General features: G+C 35.6%; 1 protein-coding gene across 9 annotated transcripts in view; it reads right to left on the bottom strand.

The window, feature by feature from the left end:
- Chl1 (cell adhesion molecule L1 like) overlaps positions 1 to 22617 on the bottom strand; it is a 190511-nt gene that overhangs the window by 120218 nt on the left and 47676 nt on the right. For 5 of the 9 annotated variants that reach the window (XM_074044257.1, XM_074044255.1, XM_074044264.1 and 2 more), the window contains one exon: positions 342 to 396. The exons of the other annotated variants lie outside the window; for them this stretch is intronic. The gene's annotated coding sequence lies outside the window, so the exon portion shown is untranslated. The remainder of the gene's footprint in view (positions 1 to 341; positions 397 to 22617) is intronic. 9 annotated transcript variants of the gene reach the window in all.

Raw genomic sequence — 22617 nt, 5'->3', positions numbered from 1 at the left:
AGATTTATAACACAAAATGAAATTGAACCAGCAATAAAGAGTCTCCCCAAAAAATAAATAAGCAAAAGTCCAGGACCTGATGGATTCTCTGCTGAATTCTGTCAGACCTTTAAAAAAAGAACTAATACCAACTCTCCTTAAACTTTTCCATGAAGTAGAAAGGGAAAGAAAACTGCCAAACTCATTCAATGAAGTGAGTATTTATACTCATCCCCGAACCAGACAAAGACACAACCAAAAAGGAGAACTATAGGCCAATTTCCTTAATGAACATCGATGCAAAAATCCTCAATAAAATAATGGAAAACCAAATCCAACAATATATCGGAAAGATCACTCACCACGACCAAGTTGGCTTCATCCCAGGGATGTAGGGGTGGTTCCACATACACAAATCTATAAATGTAATACAGCACATTAATAGAAGCAACAACAAAAAACACAATCATTTCAATAGATGCAGAAAAATCCTTTCACAAGATCCAACACCACTTCATAATAAAAACTCTAAGAAAACTAGGAATAGAAGTAATGTACCTCAACATTATAAAGGCTATATATGACAAACCTATAGCCAACATCATACTTAATGGAGATAAACTGAAACCATTTCCCCTAAAATCAGGAAAGAGGCAAGGGTGCCCATTATCCCCACTCCTATTCAACATAGTCCTGGAATTCCTAGCCACAGCAATTAGGCAAGAAGAATAAATAAAAGGAATACAAATAGGTAAAGAAACTGTCAAAATATCCCTATTTGCAGATGACATGATCCTATACCTCCAAGACTCAAAAAATTCTACCCAAAAATTCCTAGACACCATAGACAGTTTCATCAAGGTGGCAGGATACAAAATCAACCTACAAAAATCATTAGCTTCTCTATACACCAACAGCAAACAAATTGAGAAAGAATATATGGAAACAATTCTACTTACAATAGCATCAGAAAAAAAATCAAATACCTAGGAGTAACCTTAACAAAGGATGTGAATCATCTCTACAAGGAGAATTACAAACCCCTGAAGAAAGAGACTGAGGAAGACTACAGAAGGTGGAAAGATCTCCCTTGCTCATGGACTGGTAGAATCAACATAGTAAAAATGGCTATACTACTAAAAGCAATCTATATGTTTAATGCAATTCCCATCAAAATCCCAATGACATTCATCACAGAGATTGAAAAATCTACCCTAAAGTTCATTTGGAAACACAAGAGACTGCAAATAGCCAAGGCAATACTCAGCAAAAAGAACAATGCTGGAGGTATCACAATACCTGACTTCAAACTACACTGCAAACCAATAGTAAAAAAAGCAGCATGGTATTGGCACAAAAACAGATATGAAGACCAGTGGAATAGAATAGAGGACCCAGATATGAATTCACACAGCTATGCCCACCTTATTTTTGAAAAAGTCACCAAAAACATACGATGGAGAAAAGACAGTCTCTTCAACAAATGTTGCTGGGGAAAATGGTTACCTGCCTTCAAAAAACTGAAACTAGATCCATGCTTATCACCCTGTGCTAGTATCAACTCAAAATGAATCAAGGACCTTAATATCAGACCCATAATTCAAGTTAGTACAGGAAAGATCAGGGAATACTCGGGAAGCAATAGGTGTAGGCAAGGACTTCCTCAATAGAACCCTAGCAGCTCAGCAACTAAGAGAAAGGGTGGACAAATGGGACTTCATAAAATTAAAAAGCTTCTGCACAACAAAAGAAATGGTCTCTAAACTGAAGAGACCACCCACAGAGTGGAAGAAAATATTTGCCAGCTATACATCAAAGGACTGATAACAAGAACATACAGGGAGCTCAAAAAACTAAACTCTCCCAAAATCAATGAACCAATAAAGAAATGGGCAGATGAACTAAACAGAACTTTTTCAAAAGAGGAAATTCAAATGGCCTAAAAACACATGAAAAACTGCTCACCATCTCTGGCCATAAAGGAAATGCAAGTCAAAACCACACTAAGATTCCACCTCACCCCTGTTAGAATAGCTATCATCTAAAACACCATTAACAACAGGTGTCGGCAAGGATGTGTGGAAAAAGAAACCCTTATAAACTGCTGATGGGAATGTAAGCTAGTACAACCACTCTGGAAAACAATATGGAGGCTTCTTAAAAAACTAAACATAGATCTCCCATATGATCCAGCAATCCCATTCCTAGGAATATACCCAAAGGAATGCAACTCAGGTTACTCCAGAGGCACCTGCACACCCATGTTTATTGCAGCACTGTTCACAATAGCCAAGTTATGGAAACAGCCAAGATGCCCCACCACTGACGAATGGATTAAGGAAATGTGATATTTATATACAATGGAATTTTACACAATCGTGAAGAAGAATAAAATCTTATCATTCGCAAGCAAATGGATGGAACTAGAGAACATCATCCTGAGGAGGTTAGCCAGGCTCAGAAGACCAAAAATCATATGTTCTTCTTCATATGCGGACTTTAGATCTAGGACAAAGGCAGCAATGATGTTGGACTTGGGTCACACATTAAGGGGAGAGCACATACAGGAGAAATGGGGATGGGTAGGAAATCCAAAACTTGAAAGTGTTTGATGTCCCCATTTCAGAGGAGCTAATACAGTAACCTTAAAACAACACGGGTTGATATGGGAAGGTGACCGGGAACTAGTGAAAAGGTCAAGTAGAGATGAATCAATTCAGGTTGTAATACACTTGTGCATAGAAGCAATGCTAGGAAACTCTCTGTATTGCTATCCTTATCTCAACTAGCAAAAACACTTTGTCTTTCTTATTATTGCTTATGTCTTCTCTTCAACAAAATTGGAGAAAAGGGCAGAACAGGTTCTGCCGGAAGCAAGGTAGGTAGAGGAAGGGGGCGGAGGGTAGGGGAGAGAAATGACTCAAACAATGTAAACATATATGAATATATGAATAAAGAAAAAAAGTTACAACAGCCATACTGTGGTAAAGCACAAAACAATGAACATTTTAAAGGATTTAGTTGAGAAAAATGTTCTGTATTCTTAGCACCAGTAGGATTAGCTATGCTGATGTTATTTAGTAATAGAGGTATTTCATTTGTTGAAATCCTGCATTGCAGAAAATGTCTACTTTATATGACTTCACAGTCAGCACATTTCAAAATAGTATTTATCACAATGTGATTTTTTTAAAGCTAGAGATAAAAGTATAAAATAGAAATGTCATGAAAACATGATCTCCACTTAACATGAAAGATGACATTTCATGAGAGAGCTTCAAACACAGCATGCATATTAAATGGAATAACTACAGTGCTTTCCCAACACAACACTCTTACCTACATTCATCAATGTTCACTTTCATTTCCCTTTCCCGTCTCTTTGGCTTCTCTGAATCTATCTGTCAGATAAACATATCACACATGTCCTGATTTCCACAACTTAGTGTGAAAATATCAGCCTTCTCAGTTCCACATCTTTGGCTTCTTATTTATGCCAATGTCCATTCAAAATTACAAACTATTGGCTGTTTTCCTCCATCCTGACAAATGAACATGGCCAGTACATAAATCCCTTACATTTTTACTCGTAAGAATTTTTTTTGTGTACTTGGATTAACTGTGAAAATGGTCTTTATAGAAACCTTTGCACTTTTTGTACACATGGGTTAGGAAAACAAATCTTTCAAATCAACTTTAGTAATAACTATACATCATTTATTAGTGACAAGTAATAAGAGCTACTCTGTATCAAACACTGCTTATCTCATTTAAATCCATATTAACACATTGAAAAGGTCATCTTTGCTTTCATTTTGTAAGAGGAAACTGGAAACCAGGGAGGTAAAGTGACTTGCCCAAATTTACACAGGTAGAATTTTGGTAGTTGTAGAAGGTAGCCTCCTGTTCTTGTTCTTACTCTTTTTGCCCTTACAAAAGAGAACTTTGGCTAAATTATGAGAAGTTTAGGTCAGACTAAGGAGGCGATTCTGGTTTTTCACAGGATGGTGGATTTAAAACATCCCTAGAAGGGTAGAACAGGTCCTGTCTGGAGTGTTGGTACCAGTGGGAGGGGGGATGAGGGTGGGGAAAAAGCATGTGAATGTGAATATAATGTAAATATTGTGTACACATGTGTGTAAATGGGAAAATGAAACCTGTTGAAACTATTCCAGGAATGGGGAAGGGAAGATAAAGGAGAATGATGAAGGGGGTGAATTCAAGTATCATATATTTGATATATTGTAAGCACACTTGTAAATGCCACAGTGTATCCTCATCCAGCACACAATAAAAACATAATAATTAAATAAAAAATAAATCTCCACAAACTCTTTGATGACTTCCTATTAAGAAATGAGATATACACCTCTTTCTGAGAATCTTGGCTGACCTTACTGATTCACTTGTAACTCAGGCTTTGGGGTAAGGTATGACACAAAGATAGTATGACACTTCCTCTTAGTTCCCTGAAGGTGCTTGCTTTGAAAAAAAACCTAGCATAGTCATGCATGAAGTTCAACTGCCCTGAGATGCCATCTTGGAGCGGTCATCAGTAGGTATTGGGATCCACTGCCCCAGCTGAGCTGCCAGAAAATAGCAAACATCAAATGTAAGTCATGTTAGGGAGACATTGAACATTCATCCCAAATGAACCTTCAGTAACTGCAGCTCCAGTTTCCATCAAAATATATACTGATAGTGCAAGCTAGTCATCGTTTCTTACTATTTTTACATGTAGTTGCTACAACTTCTGGAAAACTCCAAATTACTTCAAACTATTTTATTCCCAATTTGATATCAAGCTTGAGCAATATATAGCCATTTTAATACAAAAGATTATATCAGCTGAGCACATGTTGATGCAAACAAATCTGAAGTAAGAATAAAAAGAAAATGTGATATTGACAACAAATCTGAATTGAATAAACCACCAGCTGTGATATGAAACCAAAGCAACATTTTTTACAAGAAAGGCATAGCATTTAGAATTGACCATCAACAGAAGAGCATATCAAACATAATTAAAAATGACAATGAATTCCTATGATAAATGATATATTTTCCTCTTCAAGAAAATGAAGCTTAATTTGTGTTTCATTATTTCTTAGAAATAGTTCATATTTTTAAATCTATTTTCTTAAGAAAAATGCCTTTTAAGTCTCACAGCATAGATTGGCTGTCAAAAAGCTGTACAATATTTAGCATTTTTCTTCAGCTTTATAGCAATTTAATGAAAAAAAAATCAATGAGAACCTAGCTTGACCTATAAGATACACACAAGGGTTTTATTAGTGTTAATGTTAAAATCAGTGAAGATAATGAGATTTAATGTATAAAGTGGTATTAAATACTCATAAAAAGGAAATTTTAAGAATTATGCTTGTAGTTATAATTTTTGATATATAAAATGAATCAGCCTCATAATTTTAAGAAAACAGTTACTAGACATTTCTCAATACTAAAATTTCTAAGGAAATGAATGTAATATTAAGAAGAAAAATATTAACATAAAATAGAGAAAAATGAATAATCCCAGTGCCCCCATAAATCCTAAATCACCTCACGATGGTTAATTAGAAACTTCTGCAAAGGAAGTTGCTGCCAGAGCAAGGAAACAAATTCTTATTAAATTCTGTGCTCAGGGATCACCAGAGAAATGATGGTAAGGTTCTTCTTAGCATAATTTTGAACAGAGATCTTGCTGCTAAGTTAACTTGCATGAGCAAAAATGGTATCACATATTTGTTCAATTATTCAATAGACATTTATTTAAATCCTGCTGTGTGCAGTGAAAGCACACAAAATAAACAGAGCATAGGATCCCTACCACTCTGAGGTATGAAATGCATACTGAAAATAGCAGATTAATGCCAGGAACTAGAGGCATGTATATGAAAAGTAATGAGAACAAATTATGCAGGTAAATGCTACAGAGGTGCTGACACATGGTTTCTGATCAGCCAGCTGCCAGGAGATTCAATTCCTAGCATTCTAAATTCAGGGAGGGTGAGATGATTTCCAGGATCCTAAGATAATCAGGGAATAGTTTCAGATCTTATTAAGTATTGTCATAATAATTTGTTGCCTTTGTGGAATACATTTTTTCTTATAAAATAGCAGTTTACTTAACCAGTTAAGACATTTTTGTCATGATTTGAATGTAAGATTGTACTTTTTTTGGATAGGACCTCAGTGGGTTGAATGATGCTGTCTTAGGACACAAAGGGTATTCCTAAATATTTGTCTAATACTAAGTTTGAGTGGAATATAAACATACTTTGAGTATCCTTTCAGAAGCATGATAATCACTGGTGTGTCTCTCTGATGTCCACTATTTCTGCACACAGATCTGATCACCAGGAGGTGTTTTTTCTTGTACATTCTTCATGTTACTGTCTATTAAACTCAGTGAGGAGTTTTACTTGCAGTCACCGCCTGTGAATTTTGGATGTTTTAATAATGCCATTCCTATATCATTAGTATTATATGGAGAGGATTTGTGATTTCTTTCCTTATTCTGTTGCACATGTGGTAGCACAGAAGGATGTAGTTCACCCTGTTCACTCACTCATTCTCCTGCCTATGGAATATAGGTTAAAATTTATTTTTTTATGCTGTGGACTATCATCCTTGATTTTGTCTACCAAGCACTAGTGTTTTGTAAACTTTTATATAGAATTGAGACAAAAATACTGGCATAGATACATAAATTCCAATTTTATGAAAGTTGATTGTGAATTTATTTCTATTGGTATGTGCTTGTTTATTGTGTGATTTGTGAGAATCACAACTTGGAATGAACCAACTCATTTACTTTTGTCTACTATTAAACAGAATTTCTGTTTGAAAAATAAAAAAAGTATTGTGGTAATATTACTATAATAAGAAGTATAAATTCATTTTAGACTGTGCTAAACTAAACTGTGGGAGTGTTGCCTAGATGATTTAGAGAACATCTCATTTCAAACCTTTTGATGCACAAGAACTATATAACCGCCCTCAGATAGGTTGCCACAAAGCAAGCCTTTAGACTGATGATGCTAGCACCAAGGCCAGAACCTAACGCTTTTGCATGAGAGAAAAAGCAGCTATGGTACCATCTTGTACCTTGGAGAAAAGGGCTAGATCCTTCATCATTTTCCTGATCTCCAAAGAAATTTATAATCTAAGTAAGTTAGCATGCCTCCTGTGCAGATAGAGCCTCATGTCTCTAGCTAGATTGCTGCCATTGGACCTCTCTTTTCCATGTGGTAATTGTCTTCATTTGCTACTCACCAGTTCTGCTGCTGTGGGCTCTGGTCAATGCTATTTGTAGGTCCAAAAAAAAGAAGATTTAAGCTAAGCCTGATGCTCCTGCTGCAATCACAGCTATGATACTAAGTCCTTACCAAGCTACATAATTCTTCATAGTGCGAGAAAGAAGGATTTTCCCTAAATTCCTTAGGTACACGTAAATGCTTCACTGAGGACACTGCACAACAAAGCTGGCCCTGATTCTTAAGCTCCCCAAATTTGACAGACCCTCTGAAAGATTCCCCTAGAACACAATCTGGCCCTAGTGAACACACTGCACAGAAGGACAACAGCAGCACCCTTTCAAACATCACTTGTCTGTTTCTTTCTCTCTACAGGGAATGTTTCATTTGTTGTTTATTACAAGAGGCATGTTAATTTGGCCAACATTCAAGAAGTTTCCAGAACTTTGAAAACTGAGGGGAAATCTCTTCCCTCCCAGAAGACTCCCAGAGTGTTCATCATAATTTACCATTTCCTTCTCCGTTCCACTCCCCTCTCCCAGAAACCATCAAGTTTAAAACCTTTAAAATTCTACCTCATTACACCTCCTACTTTGTGGTGAATACATTACAAATTCTGATTTTCCATATCCATACCTCCCATACACAATATATCAATATAGCGAATTCTAGAAACATGTCAGGTGCAGACTTTTCCCCTGCCTTCTACACATCTTCCCTCTCTGAGGCTTAGCTCAGACCAGTCAGCATTTGAATTTCCATTCAGAAATTCATACTTTAATGAAGAACTTAGTGTGAGCTTCAATTACTCATCTATAAAATGAGATTAAAGCATAATTCTTTGGTCTATGGTGATCAGTAAATGATAACATCATAGCCACAGAAAATATGAATTGAATGAATGATATTATAGAAGTGTTCTAGAAAACTTTCTTTGAACATTTACCATGTATTCTAAGCACTCATCTGATTTAAGCACATAACATTCTATGAGACAAATATTTTCCTGATCTCTGTTTTATAAATAAGGTAATTGAAACACAGAAATGTTAAGTAATTTTGCCAAATTCAAACAATTGGCAAGCTATGAGAGACAGAATAGGAACTTCAGTCGTTTGCCTCCAGAGCCTACTCTTTTAGCTCCATTGCTTGTCACCCCCTAATTAAACAATGTATATCATACAAATTAGTGATAAGTAGCTCCTGCCATATAGCCAATCTGACCAATAAGGAGCTGTCATAGTGTTCAAAGATTAGACAGATATAACGCCCCTGTTACATTATTAGCAAATTTACAAAATTTTTTTACTGCAAAGGGCTGTAACTCACTTGTACTTCCTTCCTAAGGCCCAACTATAAAGGCTTTTCAAAGGTGCCATTATTACTGACCAGGAAGGGATGACTGGGAAGGAATGTTTACACAGTGTCCATAGATGTCTAATTCACTAAGTACTCTGGTCTTTTATGCAAACCATCCATTATGAAAAGAGACAGAAGGTCTTTGTCTTTCAGAATGACACATTTCTCCTACAACCCCCAGACTATTTTATTAATCAGAATGGTCTTTGTTTAAAAAACAGGGAACATTCATTTAATTTAGATATTGAAAATTGAACTCAAGTTTCCCAAATATCTCCAAATTCTCAGTATCTCAAGAACATGAAGGGAGAGTTTACTTGTATTTGATACCCAGTAGGTCTAGATATGTATAGGTACCATGCATAAATGATTTAGGCTAGGAACATGTTGTTTTATAGTCCTGGAGATTAATTCAAGAATGACATATTTGATATATTGCAAGAAATTTTGTAGATGTCACAATGTACCCCTACCCAGCACAAAATAGTAATAATAATAATAATAATAAAGACAAGACCAATTTCTGACAACTACATAGTTGTCCCTTTACAGTACGACTTTTGAAACTTCTTCTGCCTTATGCTATATGTTTATTATAAAAGTACACAGCCATATTACTACTGAGTTCTTATCTCTACTGGAATGCAAAATAGGAGATTTACAAGTTCATCTTTAAAATTATTCTCATCATAGGAAAGAGCAATGAAGGCCTGGATTATAAGGGGTGACATTTATTGTGTAGGCTTGTTTTAAGAGAACATGAAGAAATAATTTATTTTTCCCATTCAAGTGGTGATGAGTTTAGTGTCATTTGAATAGAGCACATAAAAAAGACTCTTTCAACTCATTTAACTACTAATTGGTTATCTGTACAGTAAGGTCTGAATGGCCTAGCCAGAAAAAGCATTCAAGGGAGAAAGAAATGCAGAACAAAAATCTCCAGGGCGTTTCTGCACATTTATCTTAAGACAGAGACAATGCATTCTATCAGTACACCAGTACTATCCATCTTAGATAAGCACACTACCGAAAAGAGACACACAAGGAAGGTCATTCTGTTAAAATCAATATTAATACTTTACCGCTATTTGGCAAAAGACATGGACATAGTCCAAAGACACAGTTTCTACAAGTGTTTGTAGCTGAGAATAGTACAAAAATTTGTCATCATTAAAATCATTCTTTCAAGGCCAACACAGATGTGAGTTTCCAAGGACTTCAAAAGTCCAGTATCAAGATATATAGAAGCAAACACATGCATAAATCAAAGATATCTGTGATATGTCTGTGATAAAATGGTCTTGATAAATCAATTATGAGACTAAATAAAAACTAAATATCAATGCAAACATATGGCTGTATGACTGATGTGGTGCAGTGACAAACCCAAGTGCAAACAAGAAACCTTTGATGATATGCTGTGTAGGACATCCCAACATTGAAATTTTCCTATAACAAATGAGCTTTTTTCTCTCCCTAACGTTATGCGCTCCTAAACCAAAACAAAATGACAAACAGGAAACATGTTCCAAGAGTACAAAGAAATAGTTAGAAAATTCAGAACCACTGGGCTATAATTAATTTTTTTTTCAGTTGAACGTTCGGCAAGCCAATTGCCTTTTTTCTTCCCATCAACTATTCCAAAAGCCATAACCTCTGAATGCACCAATAATACAGTGGAGATGAGAGTGAATTAGGTCTTTCAGATGGCCAAGAGTTTGTGTGATAAATCACCAGCAGACTGAGGGCACTTGAGTGGACCCAAGAGGGTCAACAAAGCAATTCTTCCAGTCCTGGAGGTCAGTGCCAGGGCATCTGGATTCTAGTTGTGTGCATCTATTGGAGATATTTTTAAAATAATCTACTCTCCAAATTTCCCTTACTGTGCACACCATTTGGACTGGTCTTCACAGTTCCAGGCTATTCTAAATTCTGCCAGGAAGCACAGTCATTAAATACCTAAACACGGTTGTTAGAAAATTGTCATCAAGGACTGAAATAAGCACAACTGGGGACATACTCACAGTTGTGTTTTGTTAAGCTTGCACAGTGACCTCTTTGAGGACTGAATTAGCTTCCATTTCATAGACAGTATGAGTTTTAACTTTACAAAATCTGAGTTCTTTATTCTTCAATGTAGAAAGTTTGACAAGATTAGTCTTGCTTTGACACATAGTAACAATCTTCTAGAACTGAACAGAAATTTTCTGTTTTAGAACTGTGCTCTCCAGTACATCTGTCCTCAACCTCTTCCTGTTGTCTTATACCTCTCCTGAGGTATAATCCCAGACTAGTTAACACTATACAGATCTAAGATGTGAATGTGCTCAAGCTATAAAACTCTCAAACACAATAAACAATATCAAAGAGTTATTAAGACTACATATAGACTGCTCAATTTCTTTCTATTAAAATATTGAAGACTGACTTTTAATTCAGCAATAGTTGTACTTCACGATAATTACCTTTCTATTAATAATTTATTTCTTCTTATACATATTGATGTTGCTCTTCTGGAGCTGTTCTTTAACTCTGTGGCTTATACTTTTAAATACTCTGTTCTTTGTGTTTCAAATTTGACAGACATATTAAAATTCAAAGAGTCATATAAGTTTTACAAGTTTTAAGGTTGGAATGTTTCTTCAGCATCATTCAGCTCTAATTCATGTATCTTACAAGTAAGATTTTAGCTAAATAAATTAATAACTTTTTGAGTTCGCACAGGTAGTCAATATGAAATTCAGAAATGGAATGTGATTCCGTAACCTCACTCCAGTGCTTGATTTTGGTAACAACTAGTCTTAAGTATTCCATGGTGCTTCATGGAAAAAATAATACAATTTTTTGAATTTTAGAAGTGTGTCTTCTCTCTCTCTCTTTCTCTCTTTTCTACTTTTCTTCCCTCTCATCTCTTTTTTTTCTCTCTCTCTTCCTCTTTCCTCTCTTTTTAAAATTTAGTTTCCTGGGAGGTAAAAAATAAATAAACTTCATGATAAATATATCAGGAGAAAACTGTACTGAGTAATAAAAAATTAATGGGATAGATAGAAGGGCTTCTAAAACTATCAAAAAAATTTAAAAAACCAAGAAGAAGAAGAAGAAACAGGCTGATTCTGACAATTTGGTGACTGCAGAGCTGCTGATGCCTTCTGGGAAAGTCTGAGAAAATAATTTCATTTAAAAACCATTTTGGCTTCCTTAATCTTATTTGTTTCTTATTGCTCTTCTCCCTTATTTTATTAGTAATGAAGTTTACAAGGGAAAAAAAAGTTTCTCTTCAGGAAAGCTTTGCAGATCTTTTCCTTCCACTTTAACTTCTGAGATCAGCCTTCTGACCCAGCTTCATAGACTGCACCCCCTCTTTGTCAGTTAGGTAACTTTTCAATCTATTTATCTGAGTCTCCTTTGGTAATACGTAGCAGTCTGCAAGTACCACCACATGTCTGTCCTTGGTCGTACTGGCATGGGAGTGTAACTCGGGACATGGGAATGAATTTCAAGCTACTGTGGCATCATTGTCCAAACAGGAGCAAATGAAGGTCCTTGCAGCTTTTTAAATAGCAAACCCATATTAAAGTAAATGCTATGTTTTGGGATACATAGTATTCCAGTTGTCCACCTATATACAAATAAAATTTGAGATGAACATAACTATATCCAATGTCTTCATATGGACTTTCTCCTTTATGAATATAAAGGAGGATAGTCATTGTATTTCAAAACCTTATTTTTTATAATTTATTGTCCTTATACTTTATATTTTATACTGAGCACCATACACATTCATTTAAAATCAGGCACAGTAAAGTTTTAGAATATACACAAAGCACTCAGCTCTGAGCCCCACTGCTAGAAATTCTTATTTTTTTTTAACACGAGCTCCTTATGTAGTCAAGGCTCACCTCAACCTCACAATCCTCCTGATTTAGCTTCCCAGGAGCTGGGGTTATAAGCATGTGCCATATGCCAAGCTTGAAAAGTTTCAATTCATCAGTCCCAGCAGGAGCTCAGGAATGTGTATTGCAATTGCAGCCTAATTGGTTTTTGTTTGTTTGTTTGTTTTGGTGGTACTGGGTTTGAACTCAGGACCCTGTCCTTGCTAGGTAGGTACTGTACCACTTCAGCAATGCCCCCATTCCAAACTCATTCTTTGATTTATTTATCTAATTGTTCATTTGACAAATTCTTTGGTGACAAATATTATGCTGTGTTCTAAGTACAGTGGATACATGGCAAATAAACAAACTGCTTTCATGAAGTCTTTTAATACATAAAGAAAAAAGATACAAAATGCTTGGTAGTGATAAAAGCAATGAATAAGAGTTAAATAAGATAAAGTAGGTAGCCAGAATGGTGGATAAGATAGTAAGGGATGGATATTCAGGGCAGGTCTGTGCTGATATAAGTGGTTGATGACCAAATGTTTAGAACTACTCTATATAGACAAGTTAAAGAAAAATCAAATGGATGCCTAGCTTTTCAGCTTGAACTTGGTGTCACAAAATTTCATATATTGTCAAATTTCCAGATTTTCTGTCCTTAGTAGATTACTCATATTTCAATTCAATTCCTGTCTTTTGTCCCACCCTCAAAACACACACATGCAACACAGATGACATCCATGTCAATTAGAAACATGGTGGCATAAGTTTAAAATAAAGAAGGATATCATACATGGAAAGAAGTAGCAATTATAATTTTACAATAGGTGTACATGTAATGTTGTTCAGCCTAGGCATTAATTAAAGAGAAACAAAACTGTATTTGCTTACATGAAATGTTTATGGAATAATAAAGTTAATCTTGAAAGCAAAAAAATGTGCATTTTAATTGTGTATTGCAACTTTTTAAAAAAAGTATTTGCCGACTATGATGAAATTGCCAAAAGATTAGTATTTTTAGGATACAGTAAGAGGATGATGTCTCAAATAAGTGATGTGATTATCTCATTCTCTCTATTTCACTCAAGAGAGACAGGAAAATTGTACTCAGGTCTAGGAGCTCCTCTTTCAAACTGACTTAGACAAGATGAGTTGTTAAGAGGTAAATCCCTAAGTTAAAGGAAGGCCTGCAACTGTCTCATGGAAAGAAAAATTCAAGGCAATAAAGATGTTTTCTTGGAGAAGACATGAGTCAAATGAGACCAAAATCCTTTCTTCAAACATCTGAAACTCTTAGAAAAGAGATTAGACTTTGTTTTCTATGGTCTCATGGGGCCGAACTGAACGAAAAACCCTAGGAGAAAGACTTAAGATTCATATAAACATAACTGAAGGTTTGGTGTTAAACAAACATGGACTTGCAAGCTTCAGGAAGAAGACCCCTTATTAAAAGAGTGGACACCAATGTCAATGGCCATGTGTTAGAATGGTATGTTTGTCAGCTTTTCATCACTATAAAAAGGACCAGAGATAATCAATTTATAAAAATAAATGGTGTATTTAGGCTCACAGTTTTAGATGTTTCAGTCCATTAGTAAGTACCACTGTATTGGACCTTGGGTAAGGCAGCATAACATGGCAGAAGTGAATGTTGAAGCCGTCTACTCACCTCATAGCTAGGAAGTGAAAGAAAGAGAAGAAAGAAGTGGGGTTCTACTTTCCCTTTCAAGAGCACCAACCAAATGGCCTGAAGACCTCTCACTAGGCCTCACCTTCTAGAGGCTCCACTACTACCCAATAGCATCACTGTGGGCTCAAGCCTTTACCACATTGACACTGAGGGACTCTTAAGATTCCCACTAAAGCAGATGGCAAAACAAAGGCCTTCAAAACCCAAAGAGTAGTTGAATTGAGGAATCTCTGAGGTCTTGTTGACTCAGAGAACCTATGACATATGATTCGTAATTCCGTGATTCATAATGGTATTACTGATGTCTTCTGTGAAACAAAACCTCCTCTTACTTTCAGAGGCCTCCGGACCAGAAATTGTGGGCATACTGCCTGGGCAGAAAACCATGAAGGAGGAAATAAGAAATTTAATTTGATGCAGTTGTCCTTTAAAAAGGCTCTTCATACACTTTCAAGGTTGGCTTCATCCATTGGAAGCTGCACTCTTCTAATACCCACGGTCATCTCCCCAGTGACCCAACAGAAATATGTATACATCCATGAACATGCTGCCTCTTTCAGCTGGTGCCCTTCAGATTCTTTCTTTTCCAAAATGTGATAATAGAATAAGACATTAAATAAATTTAGTGTTTCACAACCCAGTGAAGTGATAGTCATGGTTTTTCATATCCATGCATTACTTGCACTTATTTTTAATTGACTCATTTTTCTATTTAAACTAAAATATCTTAAATTAATATGTTTGCTCACTGCTGCAAATGAGAAATCAACTCTACTTCACATAAAAGTATATATATTGAAACCAATACTGTTAATATCTAAATAGAATTTAGGGACATTTCAATTTCTGATTTTGAGGTCTGCTCTCTTTTATGAAAACAAGATAATAGCAATTGTTAAAAATGTATAAAATCCTAGTCGCACAAAATCAGCCTTTGATTTCACTTGAAATACTGAAATAGAATTAAAAAGGGAGAGAAAATTAAAAAGAAAACTGTTTGCTTTATGGAAGTCTATTACTTAATTCCATTTCATCTTAGATTGCCTATGATCATTTAATATCCCATCAATATTATCCATCTTATAACCTAGGAAATATTTAATTAATTAAAATTAATGTCCCCATATTAGATGTGACATGAAAGTTTAACCCACGAAAGCTATCCAAATGGACAAAACTTTAAGGGTAACTAATTAGAGAATGTCAGACACCATGGTAAATTCAAGTCTCTCCTTGAATTAGAATTTCCATGCAAAAACAACCACCAAAATAGACTCATTTCATTGTTCCTAAAGAAGGACCCATTAATTTCAATTGCAGGCTGGCAAAGTAAGCTTGTCCAGTTCAAATCCTTTGCTTACTCAGTCATCTAAAAAAAAATTATGTTAAGCAGCTAATACGTACCAAACACTGTTCTATGCTCTAGGAATACAATCTCTAAAAAATATTTCCTGTATTTACATGGAAATTTTATGGGACAGAAGAGTGAGTAGAGTGATCTGAGGTTACTCAGCCTCAGCATGACTGACATTTTGAGCCAGATGATTTTGGGGGGAGGCAAGTTGTCTGGCACATTGTGTGATGTTCAGTACCATCCCTACCTCTTATGTCTTCAAATATTACCCAACTCTCCGTTGAAGACATCACCCCTTGTAGAAAACCACTAATATAATATCGTCTTCGGTCTAAAGCAAGAGTACCACATTGCACAACTGTAAAGTACCACTCACTAGTAAGCTATGTGAAGTTATCAGAGTTGTAATAACTGCCCATCACTGAAAAGGAAAAAAATCTGCTTCATTATATTATGCACAAAAATCACAAGCTATGGGGATATATATTAACTTAGAGATTTAATCAATCACCAGGATATAGAATACCTATCAAAGCTCTATTGTATCTTTAAATTATATTTGTCAATGTTGATTCTCTTTGTGTTTTCTTCTTTGTCATGCATACACATATACACAACACAGATGACTAGTGTGTAATATGCTTTCTTTGCTTAAAATGTCTTTGGGTCTAAGCAGAAACTCAATAAAGATAAATAGGTGAAGGCATTATTGATGAATTCTGTAGATAATAGTTAGTAATTCACCATATTTTTGGAAACAGGAGCATGAATGCCAGGTATTTTTAAAAGTTCAAAATGCAACAACAGAAAAGGTAAAAAAAAATCCTCCACCTACAGATGCCTTTCTTTTAGAAATTACAACAGGACAATGGTTCCAAACTCTAATGGTATAAGACCATGGATAGAAATTGACAAAAATGACTGCCACCATGCAAATAAAACAGCCACCCAGGTTCCACCTACTGAGTCAGTGTATCTATCTAGGAATCCTTGGACATTAAAAAGTGCCACAGGTGATGATTATAGGCAGTCAAAGGTGAGAACTACCATTCCAGGTTTTCAGGAAATACTAGGAAAAAAAACAAGAGAAAACTTGCAGCATACATATATAACCCATTTATCTCCACATTTTACAGATTTCAGGTATCACTTTGATTTCAGAAAGCCCTTATACTAGCCCTAAATAAAATGAAAGCCTTTATCTTTTATATGTGTTTCCTAAACAATATTATATAGTGTATACGTGAGTGCATACACATACATTTACATACACAAACTTTTATCAGTTTTAAACACCTTGATGGCAATGGTGCCCATCTGTGCCCTCTGTGACTTAGAAGTTACTAAATTTAAGAGTTACTTGAATGGTTCCTAGTTATAAGTTAATATGGCATATAAATCATAATGGCTTGAAATATCTAAAAAGGTTTTTAAACACGCAAAAAGTTCTAGGATATCTCTCCAATAACCTTTCAATCCTAGCCTTTTGGATTCTAGCTCATTTCAGTAAATAAGACATTTTTTAAACTACACACAATTGCCTGACTACATAACAACTCATAGGTCAAAATAATCTTCTCAGAAAACAACTGCTTTTTTGAGACTACAATTATAGAAGGAAGTCAGTGAGAGGATTAAGAATGAAAGGATCTATGAATAGAAGTCTGAAAGAAAATTACTCTCTCAATGCCTGAAGGCAAGTATGATTTCATGGGGCTGAAATGAGCCCTATTGTACCTAGCGACAAGGGTAGGCAAATCCTGGTACACAAACAAAAAGAAGTGGAGGAATAAGGAAATTACAATTCTAGTTTCTTCGCATAGTTAGGTTGAATTTTGTCCTTTCCAAAATTCAGGTGTCGAAACCTAATAAACATCATGATGGAATTAAATGTGGGAAAGTCTTGAAAGATGGTTAGCTCCTAAGGGGTCCTCCTCCATGAGTGGGATTAAGGTCCTCATAAAAAAATGGCTTGCCCTTCTACCTTCCACCATGTGAGGCATAGCTACTTCCCCTTTGGAAGACACAGCAAGAAGGCCCTCATCACAAGGTTAGTGCCTTGATCTTAGACTTCCCAGCTTCCAGAACTATGAGAAGTAGTTCTTTACAAATTTTTCCAAATATGGTATTCTATTGTTGCAGCAAAAATGGCCCTGCATAGCCTGGTACCTGGGGCCCTGTCAAGCCACTTTCCAGTCACCCAGATCTTTGTGCTCTAGCTACTATAGTCATCTTTAAAACCCTATAGAATGCATCTTCCTGTCTCACCTCACACTTGGGAGATATACTTCTCTCAGCTCCCATGGGTCTCAGCTGATCTTTACTTCTGATAGAGACCTTGTTACTAGCTGGAGAGCTGGGACAAGGCCCTGTAGAAGTTACCCTAACAGATTGCTTTCCCTGGGAAGCAGACTATGGTTTATTAGTAAGGAATGTGAGGTTAATGTGTGGGGAAGGGATGGGAAGAAAACTCAACTAAACTAAGGGAGAAGGTGAGTATTTGATTGGCCTCAACCTATCCTACAGGGAATTCTGAAGTGGAGAGGACTCGTAGAATTGTTGTGAATTGGGAGGAGGGTACTGGAACTGTATACTTTCACACAATGCAGCAGAGATGGCTGCCCTGGAAAGGGGACATGACTTAAAGCAAAGGCAGATTCTCTTCAGTGGAAGTGAGCCCTGAAAGGGGCTAACTCCTGAGGAATAGCTAATGTCAACACTACCAGTACCTGGAGAAAAAGAAGTTATTTCTCCAAAAAAGGATCTTGGTAGAGCATCATAGAGTCTACAACTGTGACTTTATCTCATGGCTCCTCCATTTTCAAAATTTTGAAATGATATCATTGACCTCAAACAGTGTACCTTATCAAACATAGCTGACTCAATGTAAGTTTTCAATTAATACTAAATGTGTGTCTTCTTCTTCTTTAGAAAAAGTATGAATACATTTTTAATAAGAGAGTTATTTGTTTTTTAGAAAGACTACCCCTTCCTTTTCAGTTCATCCATCTTATTCACCCAAAATTGACTCATTGGGTCTGGGAACCTAAGGAACAAATGACTGAGTCAGTATCCCATCCCCCATGGAGAGCACTATGAGCCCTGTACCTTGAGAAGGACTTGTAAATCTTCATTCCTGCACCCTGAAGAGGAGACACATGGTCTTATAAATCTGCCATGGGGTTGTTAAGCAAAATGCCTCAAGTTTGTTTCCCCCCATAAGGGGCAAACAGACCAGCTCATTGAAGAGAGTTCATGTGTGCAAATCCACGGCCAATGGAAAGAACCCACCTAACCCTTATCCTAACCCAGAGTTAAAGCATCCATAAAGAGCCCCAGCCTTCACCTCAGTGAGGAACCACTGGTTTCTGGGCTCCACTGCACTGCTCTGGCTGTAGCCTTTTCTTTCTCTAATAAATCCTACTTTGTGTGCTGACCTTGTTGTCCCATGAGTCAATCGCTGCCTCACGAGCCAATTCTTTGGCCTGGGAAGGCAAGAACCCTTGACACTGGCCTGCAACAGACTGAATGTTTACTAGATAATAGGGATTTTTTTTTCCATCACTGATGAAAGGGTTCTATTGCCATATGGAACTTATGTTTTACTGACAATTCAAAAGAAAATAAACATATAAATAAGTGATAAGATTCTGTTGGGAGTAACAAGTGTTAACCTGAAAGACGAAAAAATATGTTTAAGATGTTGTATTACTGGATCCCATTAGTGAATCACAAAAATCCAAATTAAGCTAACTTAAGCAAGAGGACTTTATTTACCCACAAGCAAAAACTATAGAAAAGAGAGAGGGGGTTAGAATCCTCAGGGACCTCTAGATCAGGAACCCACACAATATAAAGGCTGTCTTGCTTTCTCTTGTGTCTTTTGCTGCTGTCATTCTCTAAAATAACATCAGCTGTGTTATCCCAACTTGAGCTCAAATCCTCAGGGAAGGCCTCTAAATTTTCAAATTTTCATGACTGGCCAAACCTTGTGGCCAGAACAATAAAAGTAACACCAATAATATTAACTTTTACAATGTATAAAATACGATATGGTTATATGAATGTATCTATTTAAAAATAACATTATTAGTCTTATTTTCTTTACTGATGAGAAAATGAAAGCTCAAAGAGATTAAGTAACTGTTAAAAATACACATTAGCATGGCAAGCAAGAAGCCCTCAATTCAAACCCCAGTACTGCCAAAAAAAAAAGAAAGGACAAAAAACAAGCATTAGTAGGTAATTGCTGAAGGTCATGTTCAAGTCCACTTCAATCCTTCAAAGCACACACTCATAACACCAGACAATTAGGTCATGCTAATGTTGTGTTCCATATAGTCATATTATAGTAACTGTAATTATTTTATTACCTTAATTAATCCATGCTAATCAGTCTTCCACACAAAATGAAGTATGGTAATTGAAAACTCACAAATGAAAAGTATATCCAAACAGAGGCCAACATATGGAAAATTTTACAAGATAAAAAAATTGAAAAGTAAATCAGTGTGAGATAGCACTTAAAACTATAATGAGTGAGGCTAGTCAGACATTGACTGACCAGTTTCATCAGGTCTAATTTATGTTAGGGTTCAAATGCTTTCATTTATTGGGTAGGGGGAGGTCAATGTTATGTTGTGAAACCCATAAAGTGATGTGAAATGTGAAAGAGACATGAGGTATAATTCTCAATAAATATGCAGTTGACCTTCAGTAAGTCAACACTTTAATTTAGGAACAACAGCACAGAACTACCTATTCTATAAGTTTAATATAGATTCCCCAAGTATAAAGATAAATATGAAAGCATCTAGTATACTTAACATGCAAGCCTGAGGGTAAGATTTGAAAGTACCAAATAAAGAAAACATGTATCTAGATTCCATTTTTATATCTATGGCATTACAAGGACAGATTATGTGTTTAATAAAAACACAATCAAAAGTAAACTTTGTAAAGTTAAGAACAATAGTAATGTAAATGAAGCATAAACAGTGCCAAGAAGAGGCTCCAATAGAGTTAAACATTTACACAGTTGAATAAATAAGTAACAAGGGGTTAAATGAAATATTTTTCCCTTTCCTTCATTTATACATGTAATATGACTTTACTTTGGACACAAGAATCTTAGAAATATTCCTCTATATTTTACACAAAAAAATTTCCACTGTTTTCTGGCAGTCCTTATAGATTGAGGTAGTAGAGAGCTTTGTCTTGTAGGATGATTTCTTATCATTTGATTTTACAGTTCTTGGATTTCAATTTCCAACTCAGCTTGATATTTTTAGTTCAAAAACTATATTCATTTTAAGCAAGACTGTAAAAATGTGACAATTACAAAGAGAATGATTGGAAAAACCAACCATGATGGGAAATTAAATGTCCCATTGAAACGCTTTAAAGCATTTTAGTAGAAGAAATATGTGCACTAAAATTTAAACTAAGATAACAGAAGCTCCTAAAATGTGGATTAAAGAAACATAAATAAAGTTGCTAAAAGGTAGAATTATGCTTCTTTGTTAAAGTTTATTTTTCTAAAGCAAGGCTTCCTAACTTCTTACAGGCTTCCTTTATTTGGACCCAAATTACCAAATTTAGATACGCTTGGAAAATAATTGGAAGTTGAAGTAGGAAAGAATGTTGAAAGCATTTAACCCAACACTTCCCATTTTATGGATATATGAGGATAAAACTCAAAGAGCAGAGATAATTTGACTAAAATCACACTGCAAATCAATGTGATAAAGATGATGACAACAAGGATGCTAACTGTAAGACACGTTTATTGAGTCAATTCTCTGAGAAATCCTCATTGTACAGAGAGGTTAGCAGTTTGAGTGTCAGAGGTTGACTAATTTATTCAGGTTCCTCAAGTGAGAAGTTGGCAAACTGAAACTGTGACTCAGATTTTGCTGGATCTAAACTTCATTCTCTTTATCAATAAATTATCTGTAGTTGAACCACTGTTCCTTATTCTGTAGCTAGACTGATTTTCCACACACATACCCCAAAGGACTATGTAATAAAATTCTCTAATCAATTGGATACTCCCAGCACACCTTCTTGTCTAGTTTACTTCCTATTGCTGATCAGGCATGGATTCCCCAGAAATGCCTTCTCTTACCACCATAGGTCAAATCCTATCTAACTCCCTTCTACCACTTAACTGACCAGCAACTAAACACTTGTTTGCATGACAATTTGAATAACACCTGTCTTCTCTTAGTAGACTATAGGCATCATGAGGACAAGAACTCATCTATTTTTATTTGCTATTGTATCCTGAGGTTAGAGGTGCTCAACAGCCACACAAAAATAATTATTGAATGAATGTTTCTAAAAATGTGTAATTCCTAGAAATTAACCAAATATCCTATCGTTAGACAACTAGAAAGATATTTGATAAAAAAGATGAATTCTACTTTCATTGTCATTTTACGCATGGTTTAAAATGTTATAAAATACATAAAGAATAACAGGAAAATACAATGTGCAAGAATTGAAGGAGACCAGAACATACCACCAGAAAATATGTCACTTTGGCAAGAGTTATTTTAAACTAAGGACAGTTTTAAAAAATGGCAAACCCAGAAAGAATTCTTTGCCCTCCCTCCATCTGCCTAAAAGCAGAATATAAATTTCCTTTTCTGAAGGTGTCCCCCTTTCTTCTCCTGTGCCAGGAGGAGAACGATTATCCCTGGAGGTGAAAGTTGGCACTGAGATGAATCTGCACAAACCAACCTTACTGAAATAAACTTCCTCTTCCATTAGTATTTCATATGTATTTACCTTCCTACAATGTGTTACCCAGAGAATCCCACACACTTCACCCTCTGTTAAAATGGTACATAAGCCCATAGATTTAACTGCTGTTTGGGGTTTCTACTTTTTTTCTATGACAGCCTCTGTGCACATAAAACTTAAATTATTTACATCAAATAAAATTTGTATGGGTTTTCTGCAGCAAATTAGCTCTTTCTTTGTTTAATTCACAGGCCCAAGCTATACTATACTAGTGTATAAAAAAGCTTTTTACCTCTCCTACAAAATATTCTCTTAAGGAGTTAGTTATGCTTTTTGTTGTATAGAAAA

The sequence above is a fragment of the Castor canadensis genome, chromosome 10 (assembly GCF_047511655.1).
Source record: "Castor canadensis chromosome 10, mCasCan1.hap1v2, whole genome shotgun sequence".
In the NCBI taxonomy this organism is placed as follows: Eukaryota; Metazoa; Chordata; class Mammalia; order Rodentia; family Castoridae; genus Castor; species Castor canadensis.
This window is presented reverse-complemented; position numbering and strand designations above follow the sequence as displayed.